Source organism: Capra hircus, unplaced genomic scaffold (genome assembly GCF_001704415.2).
Source record: "Capra hircus breed San Clemente unplaced genomic scaffold, ASM170441v1, whole genome shotgun sequence".
Classification (NCBI taxonomy): Eukaryota; Metazoa; Chordata; class Mammalia; order Artiodactyla; family Bovidae; genus Capra; species Capra hircus.
In genome coordinates this window covers 60,001-82,663 of record NW_017190147.1, presented here as the reverse complement: position 1 = coordinate 82,663, position 22,663 = coordinate 60,001, and positions in this window count along the sequence as shown.

Below are 22,663 nucleotides of genomic sequence, written 5' to 3'. Positions count from 1 at the left end.
TCCTCCAGGGGATCTTCCCGACCCAGGGATCAAACCTGTGCCTCTTACGTCTCCTGCGTTGGCAGGCAGGTTCTCTACCACTGAGCCGCCTGGAAAGCCCATATATAGACATGCATGAGGGAATTCCAGGAATCCAAACGTACAAGTTTACATATTTCGTCAGAAGCTCTTAATAAAACTGACACGCGGGTCCAGCGGAGAAAGGAGTCCTGGGCATTTTGTGGACACGTGCGATCTGAAACAAGTCATCCGCAGAGAGGCCACCCTGCCCCCGTGGACACAGCAGCGGCAGCACAGGGACACACACGCCGAGCCTGTTTCAGCCTCACCGTGGGGATCAAAAGGGGCGGTCAGTGCTTGTTTAGCCTGCCGCCTGTGCTTGCAGCAGCCCCCTGACCTGAGGAATTGTAACCAAACCCTGCATGTCCGGCTAGGTGCCCGGCAGCCCGCGTTGCGGGTACCACTCAGGGGAAAGAAGCCGCTGTGAGTGACAGCTGGACCTGTCTCCTGGCCGGGGTCCCTGGGACCAGGTGCAGGCCGCCCCCCACCACTTGGCGGCCACTTGGGCGGCACGGAAAACCCGTGTGTGTCCCGACACCCCCTTCCCAGGAGGCAAGAACATAAGCAAATTAGCAGTGTTTTCGGTGGAGCGCTGCCAGGCGTCCTGCAGTAGCAGACAGACCCCGCCGTCCGGGTTGTCAAGCGAAAAGAAGGAGCCCTGAAATAGAGCAAAGACTGGCGGGGGCAGCGGGGAGGGTCAGTCACCCCCACTCACTCCTGCCCCCCGCCTCCAGCTCGAAGCCCCAGCGTGTTTCTAATGAATGGGACGCTTGGCTCTAGCAAGCTGCCACCAAAATCAGACAGCTTGCTGTCTCAGGAAGCAACCAGAAAGATCTTCCCGTGGGTGCCAGCCAGAGATGCCTCAACAGCACTGATTTCCAGCAAGAACAGAGCTGCAAATGCGGTGGGTGTTGGACCCTGTGTTGCAACAATGCAGTCTTTATGAACTTAAAAATTACAATCACCTAGATTGTTGTTTTTTTTCAAACTGCAATGAGACAGAGTTCCCTGGTGGTCCAGGGCTTAAGAATCCACCTGTCGATGCAGGGGACACAGGCTTGATCCTAATTAATTATATACTACATATAATTGTGGGGTTCCCCGGTGGCTCAGCAGGGAGGAACGTGCCTGCAATACATGAGATAGGATTCGACCCCTGGGTGGGGAAGATCCCCTGGAGAAGGGAATGGCAGCCCACTCTCCAGCATCCTTGCCTGGAGAATCCCATGGATGGCGGAGCCTGGGCGGGCTAGAGTCCACGGGGTCACAAAGAGTCAGACACGACTGTGTGACTAGCAGTACTATACACAGTTATACACATGATACAATCTGTAACCTATTCAGCTCAGCTCAGGCGCTCAGTCGTGTCCGACTCTGTGACCCCATGAATCGCAGCACGCCAGGCCTCCCTGTCCATCATCAACTCCCAGAGCTAACTCAGACTCACGTCCATCGATTCCATGATGCCATCCAACCATCTCATCCTCTGTCGTCTCCTTCTCCTCCCGCCTTCAATCTTTCCCAGCATCAGGGTCTTTTCAAGTGAGTCAGGTCTTTGCATCAGGTGGCCAAAGTATTGGAGTTTCAGCTTCAGCCTCAGGCCTTCCCTTCCATTAATAAATATTCAGGACTGATTTCCTTTAGGATGGACTTGTTGGATCTCCTTGCCGACCAAGAGACCGTCAAGAGTCTTCTCCAACACCACAGTTCAAAAACATCAGTTCTTCGGTGCTCAGCTTTCTTTACAGTCCGACTCTCACATTCCATACATGACTACTGGCAAAACCATAGCCTTGACTAGATGGACGTTTGTTGGCAAAGTAATCTGTTATATTTATCTATTATAATTCTGTAATTACAATAGATTACTGTAGTATATGGCATTAATCATGTTAATAAAATGTAGTGATGTTATCCACGTTGACCATTAATTGACTGATATTCATATAAAAGTTACAACAATGATTTCTCCACCCTATTTTCCTAAAAGCGTATTTTTCATCTCCTTTCCCCGGCAAAGCCAGCAAACTCCCTCCTTTGAGATATCGTCAAACAAGGAAATGGCACCCCACTCCAGTACTCCTGCCTGGAGAATCGCAGGGACGGGGGAGCCTGGTGGGCTGGCGTCTATGGGGTCGCACAGAGTCGGACACGACTGAAGTGATTTAGCAGCAGCAGCAGGATCTGGGGGAAGGAACGGGTGGGAGGAGCTGAGAAAGTGGCAAGGACAGATGCCCCACCGAGTGTGAAGCGAGTGGGAAGCTGCCGTGCCACCGGGGGGGTTCCGCTCGGGGCTCCGCGATGACCCAGAGCGGGGCATGGGGGGAGGGGGGCAGGGACGCTCAAGCAGGCGGAGAAGCGCGTACATGTGGCTGCTTCACGTTTTTTGCATTGCAGAAACTAACAGTATTGTAAAGCAATGCTCCTCCAGTTAAAAACAAAGCTTTAAAACAATGAAAAAAGCATAGCATTTGGGGGGGAGCGTGTGTCTTTACCACATCTGAGTGGGTTTCAGCTCCGAGTCCTGGTTCCAAGGAGAAACGCTGGTCCCAGGCGTCCCCACCACAAACGGCTCCGTTGGGCTGCGGAGGAGCACGGCCAGGGCCCCCGGTGCGGCAGGCGTGACACGGGAAATAATCTTCTGACGCCTCTCAGCCGAGGAGAAGCGAAGGTGAGAGCCGGACTCGGTGAGACAGACTCGCTGTCTCGTTCCCATCCACAGTCCCATCATCACACACGTCCTCACTCACCCACCCTCACCCGGGGCGGCCTCTCAGAGGGGCTGCTTTGGCCACACACCACATCTCTCATGTTTGGACCCCTGGTCCCTAATCTATAAAATGATCTGGATGGGCAGATGATAGACGGATGGATCTGGATGGGCAGATGGATGAAAAGATCAATGGATAGTTGGGTGGGAGAATGGCCAGATGGGTGGAGAGATGATGGATGGATGGACAGATGGGTCGAAGCGTGGATAGATTATAGGTATTAGATAGGTGATAGATAGATATTAGATAGATGATAGATAATAGATATGATGGATGGATGGACTTGATGGTTGGGTGGATGGATAATAATAAACAAATAGATAATAGATAAATGAATAAACAAATAGGTATATGGATAGATGGATGGATGGATGGATGCATAGATGGAAAGATAGATTATAGATATCATGGATGGATGGATGGATGGATGGATGATATGATGGAAGGATGGAGGGATAGATTTGATGGATGAATGGATAGATATGATGAATGGATACATAGATATGATGGATGGATGGATGATATGATGGAAGGATGGAGGGATAGATTTGATGGATGAATGGATAGATATGATGAATGGATACATAGATATGATGGATGGATGGATGGATAGATGGATGGACAGATAAATAGATGTTGGATAGATATGATGGATGGATGGATGGATAGATATGATGGATGGACAGATAAATAGATAGATGTTAGATAGATATGATGGATGGATGGATGGATAGATGGATGGACAGATAAATAGATGTTGGATAGATATGATGGATGGATGGATGGATGGATGATATGATGGATGGATGGATAGATGTGATGGATGGACAGATAAATAGATAGATGTTAGATAGATATGATGGATGGATGGATAGATAGCTGGATGGATGGACAGATAAATAGATGTTGGATGATATGATGGATGGATGGATGGATGGATAGATGTGATGGATGGACAGATAAATAGATAGATGTTAGACAGATATGATGGATGGAGGGTGGATAGATATGAGGAATGGATAGATAGATAGATTTGATGGATGGATAGATAGAGAGACAGATGATCAGACAGGCTGTCTCATGCCTGGTCAGGCTTTCTCAGCATCACTGATACCCAGGGCTGGGCTTCTCTCTGATGTGGGGTGTCCTGGGCCCTTAGGGGTGGGGAGCAGTGTCCCTGGTCCCCATCACGTGCTGGGACCTCCCCACGCCACCAGGACAACAACCGAACCGGCCCCCAACGTGGTCAGATGGGCCATGTGGGAACACCGTCTCCCCTGGTTGAGAACTGCTGTCCGGGACAGCCTTGAAGGACTTTCCGTTTCCCAACATCCCGGGAATCTGAAAGGGCTGGTTCTCTCCAACAACAGTCAGGCCCCGCTCTGTGAATGCATGTGCATTTTTCTAAAGTTATATCTATACCCACAGAGTCCTCTGGTGGCTGAATCCCTAGACTGAATTCTTCCACATAAAAAGAAGTGGGTTTTTTCTTTTCATGAGTCTTTGCACCAGAACTGAGCGTGCCTGACCGAGGTTGCAGGATGCCAGTCTGGTAATTCGGCTGTCTCCATGCTTTGTGACCCCTGCTGGGAGCCCCAGAGCACCACCCTCGTGGGCTCCTGCAGTCAGGGGCCATAGGAGGTGGACGGAAGCCGCAAGGAGGGAGAATCGGAGCCAGGTGCAGAACCTGAGAGGAGCTCAGGGGGTAAACCAGAGGTGAATCAATATTGGCGAGAGAAATGGCAACCCACTGCAGTGTTCTGGCCTGGAGAACGGAAGAGCCTGGCGGGCTAGAGTCCACAGGGTCACAGAGTCAGACACGACTGAAGCACCTGAGCACAGACAAGCCTTCAAAGCATGAGGGACTCGGGTCAGCTACAAAGAGGAACTTCCCTGTTACCAGACACTGGATGTACAGAGCACTCTCTAAGAAGGAGATGAACACAAACAGGGCACAAGCTTGTGTGCTCAGTGAGGGCACACCGGGCCGCACACGCCCGGCGTGGGTCCCGTTTCACCGTCCTGCACTTGTCAGCAACCTTTCCTTGTATGGAAACCAGGGCTGGAAACAGCATCTTCTTCGTGTCCCACTGAGCTCTGAACACGATGATTTAAGGAACCTGTGCCCAGAGGGACTCAATGGACCAGCAGAAGCTTCTCACCATTGCTGAGACAGTCCTATGTCTACAGGAGTGATCTGAGCTCTGTGGGCCTGCTCGTGGAAGCACAAAGACAGTCCTGGTTGAACACGTGTCATGCGGAGGTTCTTGGAGGGAACATGCGAAGAAGAAAAGGCTGCTGACTGTCATGCATTTGATCTAATCAGGTCGGCACCCTGAGCATCGAAATCAGAGCCATTCATCCCATAATCCTGCCAAGACATTTGCAAAAGCGACTGATGGAACAAACATGTGAGTGGACAGTGTGCAATTATTTATCAGGCTCAGCTCAGCTCAGCTCAGCTCAGTCGCTCAGTCGTGTCTGACTCTCTGCGACCCCATGAATCGCAGCACGCCAGGCCTTCCTGTCCATCACCAACTCCCGGAGTTCACTCAGACTCACGTCCATCGAGTCCGTGATGCCATCCAGCCATCTCATCCTCGGTCGTCCCCTTCTCCTCCTGCCCCCAATCCCTCCCAGCATCAGAGTCTTTTCCAATGAGTCAACTCGTCGCATCAGGTGGCCAAAGTACTGGAGCTTCAGCTTTAGCATCATTCCTTCCAAAGAAATCCCAAGACTGATCTTTAGAATGGACTGGTTGGATCTCCTTGCAGTCCAAGGGACTCTCAAGAGTCTTCTCTAACACCACAGTTCAAGAGCATCAGTTCTTCGGTGCCCAGCCTTCTTCACAGTCCAACTCTCACATCCATACATGACCACACGAAAAACCATAGCCTTGACTAGATGGACCTTTGTTGGCAAAGTAATGTCTCTGCTTTTGAATATGCTATCTAGGTTGGTCATAACTTTTCTTCCAAGGAGTAAGCGTCTTTTAATTTCATGGCTGCAATCACCATCTGCAGTGATTTTGGAGCCCAAAAAAATAAAGTCTGACACTGTTTCCACTGTTTCCCCATCTATTTCCCATGAAGTGATGGGACCAGATGCCATGATCTTCGTTTTCTGAATGTTGGGCTTTAAGCCAACTTTTTCGCTCTCCACTTTCACTTTCATCAAGAGGCTTTTTAGTTCCTCTTCACTTTCTGCCATAAGGGTGGTGTCATCTGCATATCTGAGGTTATTGATATTTCTCCCGGCAACCTTGATTCCAGCCTGTGTTTCTTCCAGCCCAGCGTTTCTCATGATGTACTCTGCATAGAAGTTAAATAAGCAGGGTGACAATATACAGCCTTGACGTACTCCTTTTCCTATTTGGAACCAGTCTGTTGTTCCATGTCCAGTTCTAACTGTTGCTTCCTGACCTGCATATAGGTTTCTCAAGAGGCAGATCAGGTGGTCTGGTATTCCCATCTCTCTCAGAATTTTCCACAGTTTATTGTGATCCACACAGTCAAAGGCTTTGGCATAGTCAATAAAGCAGAAATAGATGTTTTTCTGGAACTTTCTTGCTTTTTCCATGATCCAGAAGATGTTGGCAATTTGATCTCTGGTTCCTCTGCCTTTTCTAAAACCAGCTTGAACATCTGGAAGTTCATGGTTCACATATTGCTGAAGCCTGGCTTGGAGAATTTTGAGCATTACTAGCATGTGAGATGAGTGCAATTGTGCGGTAGTTTGAGCATTCTTTGTCATTGCCTTTCTTTGGGATTGGAATGAACACTGACATTTTCCAGTCCTGTGGCCACTGCTGAGTTTTCCAAATTGCTGGCATTTGGAGTGCAGCACTTTCACAGCATCATCTTTCAAGATTTGAAATAGCTCAACTGGAATTCCATCCCCTCCACTAGCTTTGCTCGTAGTGATGCTTCCTAAGGCCCACCTGACGTCACATTCTCGTGCTCAAGGCCCGTTTAAAACAGTCCTTCAAGGACTTGTATGGCAGTCCAGTGGTTAAGACTTGGCCTTCCAATGCAAGGGGTGTGGCTTTGATCAATCCCACATGCCTCGGGGGCCAGAAGCAATATAATAACAAATTCAATAAAGACCTTAAAATGGTCTACAGTTTAAAATCTTTAAGAAAAAATAATCTCCCAAGGTCGCAAGGACCCACGTCCCATGATACACTTGGCAATAATGTAGGGACGGAGCCAGGTTCCTTCTCACTTACGTCCCAACTGAAGCGTCCTGAGGTTGAGAAGCTTTGCACAACCACCCTGTGCAAAGATGGAGCCCTCTTGCCAATCCTGCTTCTTCGTTGCACGTGTCAGATGATCTGCTATCTATTTCCCCCATGACATTCTCTGAGATCGCTGAAGAACTGACGCTTTCAAACTGCAGTCCTGGAGAAGACTCTTGAGAGTCCCTTGGACTGCAAAGAGATCAAAGCAGTCCATCTTAAAGGAAATCAGTCCTCAATATTCATTGGAAGGACTGATGCTGAAGCTGAAACTCCAATACTTTGGCCACCTGATGGGAAGAACTGACTCATTGGAAAAGACCCTGATGCTGGGAAAGGTTAAGGGTGGGAGGAGAAGGGGACAACAGAGGGTGAGATGGTTGGATGGCATCACCAACTCAATGGACATCAGTTTGAGTAAACTCTGGGAGTTGGTGATGGACAGGGAGGCCTGGAGTGCTGCAGTCCATGGGGTCGCAAAGAGTCGGACACGACTGAGCCACCGAACAATAAAATTCTCTGAATATCCTGTTAATACGGAAGGGAAATCCGAAGGAGCAGTCCGACCAACCCGCAGGGCCTCAGAGGAAGTGACCAAGAACCCACATGTGACCCTGAGTCACTAGAGAAGCTTTTCAAAGACTCTGGGTGGGGTCGGGCCTATTTCATTCAAACGTATGCTCCAGCTCTTACCACGTGGTCTGGTAGGGCTAGCCCCGTGGCGTGTGTGTGCGTGTGCGTGCACGCTCAACCCTGTCCAACTCTTTGTGGCCCCGTGAACTGTACCTGCCAGGCTCCTCTGTCCATGGGATTCTCCAGGCAAGACTACTGGAGTGGGTGGCCAAGTCCTTCTCCAGGGGATCCTCCCCAGCCAGGGATCAAACCCACGTCTCTTGCGTCTCCTGGGCTGGCAGGCAGACTCTTTACTACTGCACCACAACCCCAGAATTTTAAGGAATGCCCTGGACCTGCTACGAACTGAGTAGCTTTCCCACTGTGGATAAACTGACTAATCAACCCGTAGTACAGTTACTGAGTTGGATGGTTTTCAAGCCTTTCAGGTGGAGGGATTCTTTGCTGAAGTGAAGTTTTCTTGGAAATACTAAAGGGGATGAGAGAAAGACAGAATGAAGGAGAGGGGCCAGCACTCTACCCGCTGCCCCTCTGAGCCTTGAGCCCCCCAGCAGCGGTTCTGAAGGACAGCTAGGTTACCTCAGCACAGAGCTGACCTATGACATGATTCACTGAATTTAGTGGTAGGGTGGAATGACTGGGCTTTCCAGGTGGCGCTAGTGGTAAAGGACCCACCTGCCAACGCAGCAGACCCAGGAGACCCAGGTTCCATCCCTGGGTTGGGAAGTTTCCCTGGAGGAGGGCATGGCAACCCACTCCAGTATTCTTGTCTGGAGAATCCCGTGGACAGAGGAGCCTGGCGGGCTACAGCCCATGGGGTCACAAAGAGTCAGACACGACTGAAGTGACTTAGCATGCATGCATGCAGAATAACTCCACCCTTCCAAAACAAAAAGTGTCAACATGGAAAAATCATATTCTTTGAGAGTGAGCCAGCATCTTTGGGGCACAAAGGATTTTTCCCTTAGCCAGAAAAATATTCACCCCAACGTTTTTAGCCAACGTAAAACATCCGAGTTGCGTAAAATCAGAACATTTCTGTCCACACCATCCATTCAAAGAAAAGTGGAATACAGATGCTGGCTTGATGAATCCATTCAGCCCAGCTGCGTACCTCTGAGCCGCATGTGGCCTTTGTCTGCCGTGGTCCTCTGCCTTCACCCAGTGTAGACAAATGAGGCAGGTGGTATGACGTGCCAGGTGTCCTTGGGGCTTTGTTGACTGGCCTGCGTTTGCTTTAGAAAATTCCCAGTACAGTCCTTGGTGGTTGAAAGAAACAGACTGTCCATACCATCAACTCATGGTCTTCAAGGCATAATGAGAAGACAGTGGCCAACCAGCTGGAACGGACCGTGTACTCTGCACACTCACTCCCCTCATCTCACTTTTTTATTTTTTATTTTTTCTTCATCTCACTTTTTTAAACTGAGTAACTGAGTTCTCCCTGGGACCTGTGTGCACAAGAGGTCTCCCCCTGCCCGTCACCTAAATCTCCCGTCATCCACGAGCAGGGAGGGGTCCCAGTGGTTCCTGCAGCCTGAACCTTCTTAGACCTGAATGTTCAAGCCTCTGAGAGCTCGCTGAACTATGGGAGTTCTCATCAGACCTGTCCAAGGGGGTTGGCCGTGACCTGGAGACAGGCTCAGGGTCGTAAAGGACCACAGACGTGACTGTGGGACAGAATCCCCAGAAGACACCACACAGAACGTGCCAGCAACAGGCCAGCCAGGCAGAGCGGGTTGGGTTTTCACCAAGGGACCAGACCCCCTGTCGCCCCACGAGAGAAACACCACGTGAATCCAGAAAACGCCTGGCAAACAACACGGACGCTCTGCCTCGCGTTTTCACGCGAACGGGGATGCTTTCTGTTAACAGTCATTATGCAAATGGAAACACTTAAAACGTGTCACCGTTCCCACAAACTCAGCGTTTGTCACGTTCTGTTCCGTTCAGGGCAAAATGTGACAATTAGCGGGCGTGAAGCCAGAGCGGATATGTCAAAACCGTGGCAGGCATGCGGTAAACGCCGGCTGGCTGTTTATCAACGGTATCCGCTGATGCAAAACGTCTGCCGAGAGCGAGAGGAGCTATCGCCCTGTGCCGTCTCCTGTGCACAAGGGCTTTGACAGTCCTTCCAGGCACAGCCACGAACGTCGTTTGCTGGCACGCGGGCAACCTTCACGGGAAGAGCGATGATGCTTCGTGTCACAGGTGGAGACTGGACGGATTTCTGGTTGGCCTCGCTGGACCACAGGGCAGGGTGATGTCCAGCTGAGCATCACACAGGACCAGAGCCCCTCAGACCTTGGTCTCAGGGCCCCGAGACTCAGTGCTGGTCACTCCCCACTGAGCAGTCCCATGCCTTTCCCCCCAGACCGTCCTCGCATTGAGAGACACCGTGGCTCCTGCAGGGTTCATACAGCCCCCTCTGTGTGGACACACAGAACAGGGTTGGTGAACGGAAAGGACTCAGCAGCCACTCATGTCAAAGTTGTGTCCTCCGACTATTTTCTGAGTTGGATCTTCTGACTTTACACCACGCGGAAGTGACTGAGAGGAGCCTGGCCAAGAATTTAGAAGGCATCTTGATTGTTTTCTCAGAATCCTAACGAACTGGTGGCAGTGCCCTTGGGGGCAATTTGGAGGCGAAGGAAACGGGGTCTAAGAAAAACGTCAACAACAAGGACCTGATTAGTCCTGGAGCGGCCAGAATAACGTCCCCAGAGAGGTCCAGGTCCTGACCCCGTGTGGTGCAGAGAATAATTCCCCGAAGGAGGCCCACATTCTGGTCCCCACGCGGTAGGCAGAATTATGTCCCACCTCGCCGGGAGCCACTGTCCAGTCTAGTGGGCCAGCGACCCTTCTCTCTGGGCTCCCAGAGTGGAGGCTGCCCATTTTCAACTCAGGCAAACCAGGAGACCCTGCTAACATCCAGATTTCTTAGGTGGCTGTGATTACATGAACAACGTTTTCATTCCAGCACTTTTTAAAAGAAATATTTATTTGGCTGTGCCAAGTGTTAGCTGTGACATGTGGAATCTAGATCCCCGAGCAGGAATTGAACCCAGGTCCCGGGCATTCGGAGCGCGGTGGCTGACCACTGGACCACCAGGGATGTCCTGTCACCCCTGCGCTCCTAATCCCTGCAAATCCCCTCTCTGGGCTGGGCACACTGGAGAGTCTCACTGAGGTTGCAGGAATCGGAAACCCACACTGTCCCAAACGACATCACTAGTTTAGAGAGATGGGAGCGGAGTTTGTTCATTGGCAACATCCCCGACCAGCCACAAAGGGCCTGTTCTGTTTTTTCGCCATTAATTGCCTTTTTGGCTGCAGGAGGTCGTTACGGCTGCTCGCGGGCTTTCTCTAGCTGTGGTCAGTGGGGGCTGTTCTCTGGTTGGTGTGCATGGGCTTCTCATCGTGGTGGCCTCTCTGCTTGTGGAGCTCGGGCTCCAGGGTGCACGAGCTCCGGCAGCTGCAGCCCCTGGGCTTGTGAGCACAGGCTCAGAGCCTGCGGTGCACGGGCTCAGCTGCTCCACGGCATGTGGGATCCCGAGCCTCCTGCATCAGCAGGCGCACTGGTAACCACTGGACCCCCAGGGGAGTGCCATAGTCTGAGACACAGGGCTGCTCAGGCTCCTCATCAGGCGTGAGGAGGGTGGTGGGTAGGCAGGTGGTGAGAAACAAAATCCCCTGCAGCTGTAAAGTTAGAGATTGCCTCCTGCTACGTCAGTGGTGCCAAAAGTAAATGAATTCATAGTGGGTACAGCGTGCGTTTTTTGCTTAAGTCGCTCAGTCCTGTCTGAGACTCTTTGTGACCCTGTGGACTACACAGTCCACGGAATTCTCCAGGTCAGAATACTGGAGTGGGTGGCCTTTCCCTTCTCCAGAGGATCTTCCCAACCCAGGGATCAATCCCAGGTTTCCAGCACTGCAGGTGGATTCTTCACCAGCTGAGCCACGAGGGAAGCCCAGCATGCATACAGCTCCGTTCAGTTCAGGCGCTCAGTCACGTCCGACTCTTTGTGACCCCATGGACCGCAGCACAGCAGGCCTCCCTGTCCATCACCAACTCCCAGAGTCCACCCAAGCCCACCTCCATCGAGTCGGTGATGCCGTCCAACCATCTCACCCTCTGTCGCCCCTTCTCCTCCTGCCCTCAGTCATGCATACAGCAAGGCATAAAGGAAGCTCAGAGACCATTCTGTGTGCAGTTCAGTTCAGTTCAGTCGCTCAGTCGTGTCCAACGTTTTACAACCCCGTGGACTGCAACAGGCCAGGCCTCCCTGTCCGTCACCAACTCCCAGAGTCCACCCAAACCCACCTCCATCGAGTCGGTGATGCCGTCCAAACATCTCATCCTCTGCCGTCCCCTTCTTCTCCCGCCTTCAATCTTTCCCAGCATCAGGGTCTTTTCCAATGAGTTAGCTCTTCGCATCAGGTGGCCAAAGGATTGGAGTTTCAGTTTCAGCATCAGTCCTTCCAGTGAACACCCAGGACTGATCTCCTGTAGGATGGACTGGTTGGATCTCCTCGCAGTCCAGGGGACTCTCAAGAGTCTTCTCCAACACCACAGTTCAAAAGCATCAATTCTTCGGCACATACAGCAGGGTATAAAAGAAGCTCAGAGCGCATCCCCAAAGGTGATGGGTAGTTTGGGGCATGACTATTTCTCCAATCACCCGCCCTCCTGGGATCACAAAGTCACAGTAATCAGGCCCCCTGGGGGCTTCCTCGCCCCAACACCTCCCCCTCCACCTAGCATCCTTTGCCCAAAACTGGTTTAAAATCTGCTCATTTTCACGCATCATCTGAGAATCTCTTTTCCTCCCAGAAATGAGGTTTCATACGATAAAGTGGACAGGATTTGGAAAAGATGGAGAAAGCCCCCACATCTCTCACCCTCTCCGTCTTCTCCTGAGGAAGCGTGAGTGGGGACCACCTCTCCTTAGACGCTCCCAACATGCATCACAGCTTCATCCACCTGGCCCCGTGGAGAGGGTAGCAGCTCATTATGAGGACAGACACCTGCCTCTGTTCCCAGTCCTTGGCACTCAGACCCTCACCCGACCTTCTGACTCTGATGAAATACCTCCCTGAGCCAGAAAGTTTCTGGCTTCATCTTGGGCTGAGACGTGTGAAGCAAATTGGACCAGCCATTTTGGACTCATGAGCCTCTGAAAAATTAATACGTTTCTGACTTTTGTGAAAAGTGCCTGAAGGTTTTCTGCTCATCACTTAAAAAAGGGGCAGCCTTGGAGAGTTTCAGCCCTCACTAATCTTGGTATATGAAGGGGTTTGGTTTGGTTTGGGGAGGCGTTTGGGGGACATCAGTGGGCAAAGTTTTATGAGCCTCACAGGTAGACTGGGAAGGTCTTCTTTCCCCTGTGGTGGTCAGAATAATGTCCCCAAGGTCGTCGGGCTGCATGAAGCACAAGCTGGAATCAAGATTGCCGGGAGAAATATCAATAACCTCAGGTATGCGGATGACACCACCCTTATGGCAGAATGTGAGGGAGAACTAAATAGCCTCTTGATGAAGGTGAAAGAGGAGCGCGAAAAAGTTGCCTTAAAGCTCAACATTCAGAAAACGGAGATCATGGCATCCGGTCCTATCACTTCAGGGCAAATAGATGGGGACACAGTGGAAGCAGTGACTTTTGTTTCTTGGGGCTCCAAAATCACTGCAGATGGAGACTGCAGCCATGAAATTAAAAGCCACTTGCTCCTTGGAAGAAAAGCTATGACCAACATTAAAAAGCAGAGGCATTACCTTGCCAACAAAGGTCCGTCTAGTCAAAGCTAGTTTTTCCAGTGGTCATGTATGGATGTGAGAGCTGGACTACAAAGAAAACTGAGCGCTGAAAAATTGATGCTTTTGAACTGCGGTGTTGGAGAAGACTCTTGAGAGTCCCTTGGACTGCAAGGAGATCCAACCAGTCCATCCTAAAGGAAATCAGCCCTGAAGATTCGTTGAAAGGACTGATGCTGAAGCTGAAACTCCAATCCTTTGGCCACGTGATGCGAAGAGCTGACTCACTGGAAAAGACCCTGATGCTGGGAAAGATTGAAGGCGGGAGGAGAAGGGGGCGACAGAGGAAGAGATGGCTGGATGACATCACTGACTCAATGGACATGAGTTTGAGCAAGCTCTGGGAGTTGGTGATGGACAGGAAGCGTGGTGTGCGACAATCCGTGGGGTCGCAAAGAGTCAGGCACAAGTGAGTGACTGAACTGAACTGAAGGAAGTCCCCCTCCTGGTCCCCTGTGTGGTGGACAGAACAACGTTCTCAAGGATGTCCATGGCCTAACCTGGAACGTGTGAATATCTTAAGGTATATGGTGAAGGGGACTGTGCAACTGTGATTAAGTGGAGGGTCTCGTGTTTAGGAATTTTCCTGAGTTCTCCGGGAGAGCCCAGGGCCACTGCAAGGGTCCTGGTAAGAGGAAGGCAGGAGTTCAGAGAAAAGACGAAGCAGTGTCCCCTGGAGGCTGGAGAAGAGACCAATTCTGACAACACCTTTTAGACTTTTCTCATGCATATAAGGCAAAAAACCGTGTGTCTCTTCAGCCACTTAAACTGACAGATGAGAGAGGAAGAGGATAAGATAGCAAACGAGGGGACCCTAAAAGGTATGAACAGAAAGGCAAGCCCCAGGACAAAGACACAGCTCCCTAAATGTTAGAGGAAAGAATTAACAGCAGTGTTGCTGTTTCGCTGTCGTTCAGTCGCTCAGTCGTGTCCGACTCTGCGACCCCGGGGACTGCAGCACGCCAGGCCTCCCTGTCCAGCACCACCTCCCAGAGCTTGCTTAAACTCGTGTCCATAAAGTCGGTGATGCCATCCAGCCATCTCATCCTGTCATGTCACTTATGAACCAACTCTTGCATCCACACATGACTACTGGAAAAACCATAGCCTTGACTAGATGGACCTTTGTCTGCAAAGTAATGTCTCTGCTTCTTAATATGCTGTCTAGGTTGGTCATAGCTTTTCTTCCAAGGAGCAAGCATCTTCTAATTTCATGGCTACAATCAGCATCTGCAGGGATTTTGGAGCTCAAGAAACTAAAGCCTCTCACTTTAGTGAGAGAAACTTCCCTTTGATTCCCCATCTATTTGCCATGAAACAATGGGACCGGATGCCATGATCTTCGTTTTCTGAATGTTGAGTTTTAAGCCAGGTTTTTCTCTCTCCGCTTTCACTTTCATCGAGAAGCTCTTTAGTTCCTCTTCACTTTCTGCCGTGAGGGTGGTGCCATCTGCATGTCTGAGGTTGTTGGTGTTTCTCCCGGCAGTCTCGATTCCAGCCTGTGCTTCACCCAGCCCTGCATTTTGCATGAGGCACTCTGCGTGGAAGTTACATAAGCAGGGCGACAGTGTACAGCCTTGTTGTGCGGCTTTCCCAATTTTGAATCAGTCCCTTGTTCCATGTCTGGTTCTAACCGTTGCTTCTTGACCTGCATACCATGTGAACTCATCAAATACTGAAAGAATCAGTAAATACCAGCATAGTATGAACAGAGGTTATAAAGTAAAACGAATTGAAATCAAAAGGATCGTTATCTCAGCAAACATGAAAGGTTTCACTTGCCTATTAAAACGGAAAGGCTTTTTTCACGTCGCGTTATCAAGCAATATCCAGCTGCAGGAATTACGTGGGAAACACACCTAAAACAAAGAGATTTCACAGTTTCAGAGAGAAAAGACAAATGCCTGGCAAACAGAAACTGTCTGACCGCAGGTATTAAAGTACTAATCGAAGACAAACTATAAGGTGGACCAAAAAACCCTTAACTTAGACAAAGGAGGACGTTGCTGCTGCTGCTGCTGCTGCTGCTGCTGCTGAGTCGCTTCAGTCGTGTCCGACTCTGTGCGACCCCACAGACGGCAGCCCACCAGGCTCTCCCGTCCCTGGGATTCTCCAGGTAAGAACACTGGAGTGGGTTGCCATTTCCTTCTCCAGTGCATGAAAGGGAAAAGCGAAAGTGAAGTCGCTCAGTTGTGTCCGACTCTTCGCCACCCCACGGACTGCAGCCTGCCAGGCTCCTCCACCCATGGGGTTCTCCAGGCAAGAACACTGGAGTGGGCTGCTGTGCCCTCCTCTGCCATTCCAGCGGATCTTGACCCAGGGATCAAACCTGGGTCTCCTCCATTGCAGGTGGATTCTGTAGCACTTAGTAAAGACTTAGAACCACCTTCCTAGTTAGGTAGATAGACATATAATACACCTAGGTTGGTGATGAACAGAGGTGGGTAGGTAGATAGTACATGTGATGCATGGACGCCTCAGTGGTAGACGACACAAGGCAGGGAGGACAGGAGCGAACGCCGATGGACGGGGGGACAGATGGACACACGGACAGAGAACAAAACCGCAGAACAGACGGGAATGAAACTCAGCGGGCACGTGTTTCTATTGCCTAGAAGGGTGCATGTGTGTGTGCATGTGTGCATGTGTGTGTGTGCACGTTTCTATTGCCTAGAAGTGTGCATGTGAGTGCATGTGTGTGCATGTGTGTGTGCACGCGTTTCTATTGCCTAGAAGTGTGCATGTGTGTGCGTGTGTGTGCGTGTGTGCATGTGTCTCTATTGCCTAGAAGTGTGCACGTGTGTGTGCACCTGTGTGTGCACCTGTGTGTGTGTTCTGTGTCGTCTCTCCAGAGCCATTTACACCAGCCAAGCTCACCCTCTTTGGGACTAATGAAGCCTGAGTCAGACCCACTTGTGCAATGCTGAGAATGTTGCTCACCCACTCTAGGTTGTCAGAAACAACCCTGCAATTTGTTTTAAAAAGCGAAGACCATGAAAAAAAATTCCAGCAAAATGCACAAAAGTATTTGTGTTATGATTTCCTCTCTTTTCAATTCTTTCCTTTATATATTTTTTATTTTCTCATGAAAAATTAATTAGTAGTTTTCGCCTCACGGGCCGTGCTACAGTAAGCTATGGAAAGACAAGATGTTTCAAAAACTCCACACTAGTCTCTGACATAAAGCATGGAAGTCTAACAGCATCAGAACCTTTTACACACGCAGAAAGATGCCAAAATTATCACTCTGAGTTACAGCGGGGAAGACCAAAGGGAAAATGCCGCAGAGCATTTATCTCTTCATCCGCAGGGGTAACCGCTTGTTGTTGGAGACACAAGTGTGGCTCGCACGTGTCACACGGGTGCCCACAGACACACACCAGTCACCTGCCTCTCCAAGCCTGTTTGAAGCTCGTGACTCTCGTTGATCCACAAGTAGGGCTGTGGATACAGGGGACTCACCGCGGACGGGGCCACCTCGTGAGTGAGCAGGCTGCGCTGTGGTCACTGCTGGCCTGAGGTGAGGGCAGGTGGGGATTCAGTGATTCTGGCTGCTGCAGACCGTCCTGGCCACAGGAGGAGGCAGCTGGTGACTTCTTTCTCTGCATCCATGGGAGGAGGGGGTGTTCTGGGGAGGACGGGGTGTTCCGGGGAGGAGGGGCATCCTGGGGAGGAGGGGGCGTCCCGGGGAGGACAATGTTTTCTGGGAAGCAGGGGGTGTCCTGAGGAGGAGGGGGCGTCCTGGGGAGGACAGCGTGTTCCAGGGAGGAGGGGCGTCACGGGGAGGAGGGGGCGTCCCAGGGATGTGGGGCGTCCCGGGGAGGACAGAGTGTTCCGGGGAGCAGAGGGCGTCCCGGGGAGGAGGGGGCATCCCAGGGAGCAGGGCCACCCCTTTCCTGGCCCCTGCCATCAGCTCCGCCTCGGTAACCCGGCGGACAGGCCAGGCACTGTGGAGGGTGTGTGGGAATGGGGGCATAAGGGGCTGCGTGGGTGTGCAGGGTGCAGAAGTGTGTGCACATGTGTGTGGCTGTGTGGATGCTTGTGTGTGTGTAGGTGTGGGCTATGGCCACGTGTGCTGTGTGTCTGGATATGGATTTGTGTGTGCGTGCGGGCGAGTGTAGGTGCAGGGCTGTCTGTGTGTATGTAGAACTGTGGGTGTGTGGGTGTGTATGTGCAGAGGTGAGTGTGTAGGCATGGGTGTGTACATGTGGGTGTGAGCAGCTGAGAGCTGTGTACAGTGTGTTTATGTGTGGGTGAGTTGCGTGTACGGACATAGAGGTGGGTGTGCATGTGTGTCCATGTGTCTGTACGCAGATGTGGGTTGCTCTGGGTGAATGATGTGCACATCTGTACAGGAGTGTGTGCGTGTTTGTGTAGCTGTGTGTGTTTGTGCAGATGTGGGTCGGTATGTCTGGGTGAATGTTCATGTGTGTACAGATGTGTGCGTGTTTGTGTGACTGTGTGTCTGTGTGTGTGTGCCTGCAGATTTGGGTTGGTAAATCTGGGTAAGTGTACACATGTGTACAGGTGTCTGTGTGTGTATATGTGTGTGTGCATGTGGAGATGTGGGTTGGTACATCTGGGTGAGTGTGCACATGTGTTCAGGGGTGTGTGTGTGTGTCTGTGTGTGTGTAGATGTGGATAGGTACGTCTGGGTGAGTGTGCAAGCGTGTATAGGTATTCATATGAGTGTGTGTGCACATGTTTTCATGCAGGTGTGGGTCAGTATGTCTGCATTAATCTGCACGTGTATACAGACACACGTGTGTGTGTGAGTGTGTGTGCATGCATCTGTGTGCAGATGTGGGTTGGTCTGTCTGGGTGAGTGTGCACATGTGTAGAGTTGTGTGTGTTTGAGTGTGTGTGTTCATGGATTTGTGGGTTGGTACATCTGGGTCAATGTGTGCATTTACCAGAGTGTGTGTTTGTATGGCTGTGTGCAGATGTGGGTCAGTATGTCTGTGTGAATCTGCACACATGTACAGGCGAGTGTGTGTATTTGTCTGAGTGTGTGTGTGTGTGTGTGTGTGTGCAGATGGGGGTCAGTCCCTCTGTGTGAATCTGCACGTGTGTACAGGCGTGTGTGTGTGTTTGTGTGGCTGTGTGTGCCATCCTACACGTTCCCCTTCACACTTCTTTGTCCGTGTACAAGCTGCACAAGCCCAGAAGTCAAGAACCTGGCACGTTCCTCTGACATGTGTGTGTCCTGCTGCCCTGGACAGAGCATCTTGAGCCCCATGCCACTCAGTGCTGAGAGGCCAGGCCTGGAGGTGCTGGACACCCCTCACCAGCTGACCCGCCTCCTCAGCCACCATAGGTCCAGGGCCCTCAGCCGTGAGCACCCCACATGCATTCGGCACAGCCCTGGTTGCCACCATGCTGCCCGCAGGGGGTGACCTTCCCAGCCAGTCTGCTTGAGCCTGTTCCCCAAGCAACCCTGACACTCGAGCTCCGAATCCCCCTCCAGACCCACCTGCCTCCTAGGGGACTCTGATTCAAGCTCTGAACGTTTCACGGAGCTCAGCAAAAACAGAGGACCCCCACACACAGTGTGGTGTGACCACGGGACTCAGCTCTCACTGGAGAGATCTGGAGGGTGGAGTGGGCCGGGCAGTGATGCTGAAGCTACAGAACTTTCAGAGAGTTTGGGGCACAGGGGGCTGCACCTGCCTAGACATCCCTACCTTCACACCAGAACAGCCTGCCAGGCACTGGTACCCTGATCAGGCATGGGAATCAGAGGGTAGAGGCATCCCCTATAGGCAGACGTCACCCACCAGATACAGACTTCACCTCCAGACACAGATGTCACCACCAGCTACGGACGTCACCACCAGCTACAGATGTCACCACCAGACACAGACGTTATCACCAGATACAGGTGTCACTCACCAGATACAGACGTCCAGATAGACATCACCCACCAGGTACAGACATCACCCACCAGATACAGACGTCACCCATCAGATACAGATGTCACTCACTAGGTACAGATGTCACTCACCAGGTACAGACATCACCCACCATTTACATTCATCACCCACTGGATACAGGCACCACCCACTGGATGTGAGCACCACTCACCAGATACAGGATCATTCACCAGATACTGACGTCCAGATACAGGCATCACCCACTGGGCACAGGCACCACCCACCTGATATAGGCATCAACAATAAGATACAGGCTTCACCCACCAGGTACAGTCATTGCCCACTGGATACAGGCACCACTCACCAGATACAGCCATCACCCATGGGATTCAGACATCACCCACCGGGTATAGTCATCACCCACCAGATACAAGCATCACCCACCGGGTACATTCATCACCCACCAGATACAGTCATCACCCACCGGGTACAGTCGTTGCCCACCAGATACAAGCATCACCCACCAGGTACAGTCATCACCCACCAGATATAGTCATCACCCACCGGGTACAGTCATTGCCCACCAGATACAGCCATGACCCAGCGGGTACAGTCATTGCCCACCAGATACAAGCATCACCCACCGGGTACAGTCATTGCCCACCAGATACAAGCATCACCCACCAGGCACAGTCATCACCCACTAGGTACAGTTATTGCCCACTGGATACAGGCACCACTCACCAGATACAGTCATCACCCACTGGGTACAGGCGTCACCCCCCGAGCACAGGCAGCACTCGGCTGGTTCAGGCACCCCCTGTCCCCTTCCTTTCCGTGGCCAATTCCTGGCTCCCCCGAAACTGTCAGCACTTGTTTCCCAAGCTCAGCAGGACTCCCCCCTCTCAATGCACACGGGCACACCAGCACCCAGGCACTTCTCCAAACCCGTCGTATCGCTGGGATCCTGACGCCAATTGACAGGTGCCCGGGATCAACTTTTTCACAACGACAGCCCTCCGCCCCGGACCACGCATGCACACCAGCGGGCCAGGCGGGCACCCCCCCTTTCCCCTGCCCACCGCCCCTCCCCACGCACTCCCCAGCTGGCTCTCTCTCCCCTCGACGCCCCCGTCTCTGCCACCAGGAACAAATACGATTTCTGATTGAACATCACTTTATTTGCCAGTTCTGCGGTCTTTTCTTATCTTGTTCCACATTGCTCAGGCTTTGTGGTTAAATTATGTATTAAGGTCAATGTCAAAACAGAGAAGATCTGTAACCTACAGGGAGCTGGCTTTTATTCGTGATTAGGGTGAAGTGCTGGCTGCCTGTCAGTGAGCGGGGAGGCGCGCCCAGCGTGGGGGCCTCCGCGGCGGGGGCTCTACAAAGGCTGCCCGCCCGGCTCCCGGGACACACCGTCAGAGCTTCCCCCGATCGCCCGCCTCTCTTGAAAGCCCCGCTCGCCCCAGCTTCAATCTGAGAGCTGTCAGCCGCACCTATGGAGCCGTGTCATAAATCAAACGCAAAGTCTGTTCGCTGGGGAGCACCGCGGATGTCATGTACCCGCTTGTAGTTTGAGATCTTCTGAAGGAAAACGGTGTCAGAATAAGGAAGACGGGGAGGGATGTGGGTTTTCTGGGTTGTTTTTCATTTTTTTCTTTTTCCTTAAAAAAAAAAAAAAAAAAAAAACAGACAACACTTGAAAAGACTGACTGTAAACTTTTTTGTAAAAACTTGCACGGTTCTGAGAGCCGGGTTCAGGCTCGCCATGAATGAATCAGGGAGAGTTCAGGCAGGGGCCCCAGAGGAGGGCAGGAGAGGGTCCGGCGGTTTTCCTCTCCCCCCGACACCCGACCTGGGATTTTTTTCTTGACGAGCGTTTGTCAACAAGCGTTCGCATTAGTTCCCCGGGCTTGTCTGCTGGAGACAAGTCCTCCTGCCTCCCGGAGGCGCCTTCCAAGGCAGGCGGAGCCGACAAGAGGCTGTGTGTCGCAGGCACTGAGCTTGCGTGCCTGGAGGTAGGACACCCCCACAGGCACCCCTCTGGCCAGCCAGGCGAGGACTCCTGCAACCTTCTGCAACGGCCGCCTCCGTTGCAACGATTCCCACATGCTGGGGGAATGAAGGCACTCGCACTCTTGGTCCACCCCGCCGCACCTGCTCTTGAGACGTGAGCTTTAGGAAAAGACCAAGGATTTCCCTGGTGGCCCGCTAGTTCACACTCCACGTCCCCAGTGCAGGAGGCTCGGGTTCAGTCCCTCACCAGGGACCGAGATCCCACCTGCTGCAACTAAGAGTTTCCGTGCCACAGCTAAAATCCGTGGGCCACAGCTAGGACCCGGCACCACCAAGCAAATAAAATGAATATTAAGAAAAGGAAAGTGAGACCTTCCCAGGGAGACCCGGATGCTGCCTCATCAGAGCCTGTGGGTGATGGTGCTGCCTGCATAGATGGAACCTCACGGGTTTCGCGTCCGGCTCTCAGGGCCTCCACTTTGGGACCCCGAGGGCCTCCTGTTATAAGGAAGAGGGTCCCCTTGCTGCAGTGGGCAGTGAGGTGCCTCTCGGGGAGCCCCGGTCTCTTGTCCCTGCCCCCCACTAGGCAGGTCCACAAAGAAGGCGCACTAACTCCAGTCCGTGCAGAACACAGGGTGTGGGAACGGACCCAAACGCTCTAGTGATGCTTTAGACTGACCTCAGGACCCCCGGCCGCTCGGCGGTAAAGAACGGGCCTGCCGATGCAGGAGACGGGGGGTGGATCCCTGGGGTGCGGGGAAAGGTCCCCTGGAGAAGGGAATGGTTACCCACTTCCACGTGCTTTGTATTGGAGTCTAGGTGAGTAACAGTTGGTGATGGTTTCAGGTGGACAGCACAGGGACTCAGCCACACACACACACGGACCCTTCCTCCCCCAGCGCCCCTCCGAGCCAGGCTGCCACGTGACGCTGAGCAGAGTCCCCTGTGCTGGACAGCAGGTCCTTGCTGGTTCTCCACGTTAAATACAGCAGTGTGTCCATGTCCATCAGAGACTCCCTGAGTATCCCTCCCCCATCCTCCCCCTGGGAACCATAAGGTTATTACAGAGGATTGAGCAGAGCTCCCTGTGCTGGGCAGCAGGTCCTTGCTGGTTCTCCATGTTAAACACAGCAGTGTGCCCACGTCCATCAGAGACTCCCTGAGTATCCCTCCCCCATCCTCCCCCTGGTGACCAGAAGGTTATTACAGAGTGTTGAGCAGAGTCCCCTGTGCTGGGCAGCAGGTCCTTGCTGGTTCT